This window comes from Glycine soja, chromosome 6, assembly GCF_004193775.1.
Source record: "Glycine soja cultivar W05 chromosome 6, ASM419377v2, whole genome shotgun sequence".
Taxonomy (NCBI): Eukaryota; Viridiplantae; Streptophyta; class Magnoliopsida; order Fabales; family Fabaceae; genus Glycine; species Glycine soja.
In genome coordinates, this window is record NC_041007.1 from 37272786 (window position 1) to 37277608 (window position 4823).

The window sequence follows — 4823 nt, forward strand, 5'->3', positions numbered from 1 at the left end:
ATTTAATTCTTGCTTCTATAATGATGAATTACATATAAAAATTATTTTGTAAATCAATTTATAATTACATATTGCTTATATGTTCACTAAATTCTTATGACACCACTATTATCTATTTTAAAATTGTCATTTTATATGTCTCAAATTTATTTATCATTTTCTATTTATTAAACTTTAAACAAATTCATTTATGCCAACTCAAATTAAATGCATGTTAATTTAATATCACCAATAATCAATACTATATATATTTTTAAAATGAAGATATTGAAAAATATATTATTGTGGAAAGATTTAAAGATTTTAGTGTACTCATATGTTTTTTAACAATTATAATTATAATTTTTGATTCAAAAAGCTTCAATCCTTTAAAATAACAATAAGACTATATGATACTCAGTCATGCTGGATTTAATGTTGTTTGTGTTTTCTCAAGAATTTGTTAGGTAATAATTAAACATTAATTATATATTACAAATTCAATCTGTCTTTTCAGTTAAAATACATTAGTTAAATAAAAAATTAGTAATTATGTTTGTTTAAAATTATAATCACTATTTTTTTAAAAAAAGACACCATTATTATTAATTTATGAATTTATGAGGATCATTCAAAATATATTTTTTAATTTTTAATCAAATATTAAATACTTTTTAGAATTTGGGTCCTTTATAAATAAAGGTTTAGAGTTTCATATCTGACTTGAAAATAAATTCGAGGTTGAAAGTATTTCCTTACCCTGAAAATAAACCTATTTGATTAGAAGAAGATTATTTAAATGTGAATAAAAGTTTCATAAACTAATTATTTAATCAAAAAGGTTGTAGGCTCTAAAATAGAGTAGATATATATTATCACTCTATAAGTTTACACTAAACTTGATGGAGCTCCACAGTCATAGAAGCAAACACATTGAAAAGTTGCATTACTGCCGCCAATACACTTTCCAATGCCGCGATAGTCTCGATATTGGAAGCTGCAATCCGCCTGACATTTTCCAAGATTGCAGTTGCTTGGCTGTATCACTTTCTGACATCTATCCGCTTCGCTTGTCTTTGAAATAACTGAAAACATAAAGCTTGATTAGGAAAATTATTGAACAGTGAAAAGGGTAACCATAAACATAAAGCTTTTTCATGTACAATTATAGAAATTAAGAAATTGGCAAACCTAAAATGATAAGGGTAACCATAAATATTTGTGCGAAAGAAAGCTTAGCCATCTCTAACAACTATAGTATCACCCACAACGAGGTTTATTCTTAATGCTTAGTTGTGTACTAAAACATAAATATTTGTCTATATATAGACTAAGTAGTTTATCAGGAACAAGATATAAACTGTATCAGTGCAATGAAAACGTCTATGAAATGTTAAAAAATAAAAATTACACGGTTAGGTCAATGGTCAATTATGTGAGTTACAGGTCAATAGTCAATTGTATGATTATATTCTTAATAAAGATGCAATATAAGTATAAATATAACATACAATGTTAATTTTTTAATATTTCAATAATGAAAAATTTCAATAATAATTCTGATACATAATAATAATAATAATAATAATAATAATAATAATAATAATAATAATGTTAAGTCAATAGTCAATTGTATGATTAGATTGTTAATAAAGGTGCAATAAAAGAATAAATATAACATACAATGTTAATTTTTTAATATTACAATAATTATTCTGATATAAAGACTTAATATATTAAAGACACACACATATATATATATATATATATATATATATATATATAATAACTGGAATAGAGTATATTTTAATGTACATATTATAATTCAATGTTTTACATAATAATATAAATAAGTTAGTACCTAGAGTCAACAATGCCTCTTCTGGGTCTTCTGCTGGCTTAGCTATCATTGATTTGTTTTTAAGTTATATTTTTTTATAAAATAACTTTTAATAATATTTGTAGAAAATTATTTATTTATTTTAATTTCTTATCCACCCTGAATAATCATTTTATCACAAAATTTTCTTTTTATCTCTATTATATAATTTTGTGAAATTAGAATGCACATAAAACCCTGTCAGAGTTATTGCTTACTAATTACTATAAGTGTCAACTACCGAGACTTACAAATAGTTTCCCATGAGTTTGATCTCAACAAATTGACATGATGACACTGTTAAATTTTGAATTTTCATATGAATACAATAAAAGGAGATTAGTTAGATATTTTTGTTTACTTATTAAAACTCATTAATTGATTTCAAATAACGATATAAATAATTCCGAATATAAACTCAACAGTTCCTCTACTGGGTCCTCGATCTGCTGCTGACTTTAGCTAGGTTCTTAATTTTTAGAAGTATATTATTTATATAATTATTTTTCTATATTACATTTTCTATCTTATCCTTTTTGTTACATGTATTATTTTATCACACTGTATTTTTTGTTTTCTCAGATAAAATATTTTAGTAATATTTATTTTTATAATATATTATTATTATTATTTTAAAATTTTATAAATAATTGTAGTTTGAGAATTAAAGGTTATTTATTAATTTTTGTCAATGGGAAAAATTTAAAAATATTCCATATCCCCATTTTTATTAATGTGTTGGCCTGTTACTATAGAGTATTACCATATTTTTATGTTACTAATAACTAAAAAAATTTCACCATTTGTTAAATCATATAGTCAATCCCCTCCCAAAAAAGTCAATATTATAACTGATTTAATTCATGCTTTTTAATTTGATAGAAATCATATAACTCTTAGCGTAAACAATATACAAAAGGTAAGTTTCGCTTATGAGTCTTTTATTTAATTCTTGCTTCTATAACGATGAACTGCACATTAAAATTATTTTGTTAAAATAGTTTATAATTAGATATTTCTTATTTTTTCACTAAATTTATATGACATCATTGTTATATCTTTTAAAGTTTTCAATTTATATGTCTCACAAGTTTATTTATCATTTTCTCTTTATCAAACATTAAAAAAAATTCATTTATCGCAAGTCAAATTAAATGCATGTTAATTTAATATTACCAATAATTAACAATACATGTTTTATTAAAATCCAAATATTGAAAAATATAATATTGTCTAAACACTTAAAAAATTGAGTCTGCTCATATGTTTTGAAGATATTGTTCATTCATGCGTTAAAACTTCTAACACGAGTACATATGCTTAAAGAAAACTTTTTCAAAATATATAAAATCTCTAAAACGGGCATATAGTTTTGGATTATGATAGAGATTAAATGTTAGTGTACTATTATAAATATCGTATTAATGTGAAAAAATAGAAATTTTCTTGCAATAAACTTACATCATATATAGAGAAAACACATCACATCTAAAACTAATTTATTTAAATTATAAAAAAAATAAAAACAAACTATATTATTTAATTGATAAAATACTATGTTTTAACATAATTTTTAATAAAAGAAAATCTAAATAGTCAAAAGCTCATGTTATAGGACAGTCATATATTACACTTAACGTTCAAAACCTTTCGTTTGGTCCTCATTCTAACAACAAAACAAAAAAAAGCTTCCTAATTTTATAATAAAAGTGAAGTTCATTGTTTTTTTTTTTTTTAACTGTAATAAGAGTGCCGTTGTAAAAGTTATTTATAACTTATTTGAATTTATTTTATGGCAAAGGGTAAGTTTGTTACATATTAAAACAGAGGAGATTCTTATCTAATTTAATTTAGATATTATATTTTAAAAAATAGAAATGAGCAGAAAAAGTAGTATTTTTTTAATAAAAATCATAGTTAGGATCTTGCAAACCGTTTCTCCTTCACCATAGGTCAGAAATAGTATAACACAACATCGTAAACTAAAGTAATTGTTTTGTGCATTTCAAAATTTCAACAAAGTTTTGGTTTAACAAATCAGATTGAAATTTTGAAATGCACAAAACAATGACAAACTTTTTTTTTTAACCGTTGAATATTTTTGTTATGCAGAATTCGAATGCTTTGATGTGTATGCCATGACATTTTCTTGGGTATTGACTCTTTGTTTGAGGATATCATCATAACTTATACCAGATGTTTATGTTTCAACAATTTTAAATGCTTGCGAAATTGGGAGATACAGACACTTTATGGATTGGACTTTGAGCTTAATATCCTTAACAACCTGGGTGTGAATATCAGACCTAGAAGGAGGATTCTTTCTTAACCTATTATGTATTGGTTTGTCAATATTGTTTAAGTATGGTACAAATCCACCGACATAATTTACACTACTAGAATTTTTAGATTTAACATCGTACGATTAACATCAGTTATTGAAAAAACCAATGTTAACATGAGATCGTTAATGTCGCAACGTGCCCTTTAGCGGGCGTGCGAGGCGAGGCGAGGCGAGGCTCACGGGTGTGCTTTCCAAAGGAGGAAAGATGCGCGGAGTCGCCACCAACGTTTATTTGTGGAAAACGTCGGAAAAACCGAAGGAAACCGGTCAAAATGAAAATTCTAAGTTCGGGAGTTGTATTTACGTTTGAGGAAGGTATTAGCACCTCTCACGTTTGTCTCAAAGGACAACAACCTATTGTTTAGAATTGTGAATTTGTGTTATCTTACCTTTTATTTCTTTTTATTTTTTGAGGTCGAAAAAAGTGGGGCTCTTGCTCCTACGTACCCTCCATCAAAGAGGAAATCAGACCTACGTAGTTCTTTCTTATGCGTGAATCAAGTGATTCTTTTTACTTGAAAGGTGATCATTTTAAGGCGTTGGACCTTAAAAATGATCCATTTTACTTGGTAAGAAACTGAAATGATAAACTTTCAAAACCCTATTTTTTGTGGACGAGCT

The 4823-nt window shown here is 25.3% G+C and overlaps 1 long non-coding RNA gene across 1 annotated transcript; it reads right to left on the reverse strand.

Moving 5' to 3' along the window:
- Positions 1 to 770: 770 nt before the first annotated feature.
- Positions 771 to 1291, reverse strand: LOC114414179. The gene is made up of 2 exons (XR_003667148.1): positions 1171 to 1291; positions 771 to 1064 (listed from the first exon to the last, which is right to left on the reverse strand). It is a non-coding gene; the product is annotated as an uncharacterized LOC114414179 (long non-coding RNA).
- Positions 1292 to 4823: the final 3532 nt, after the last annotated feature.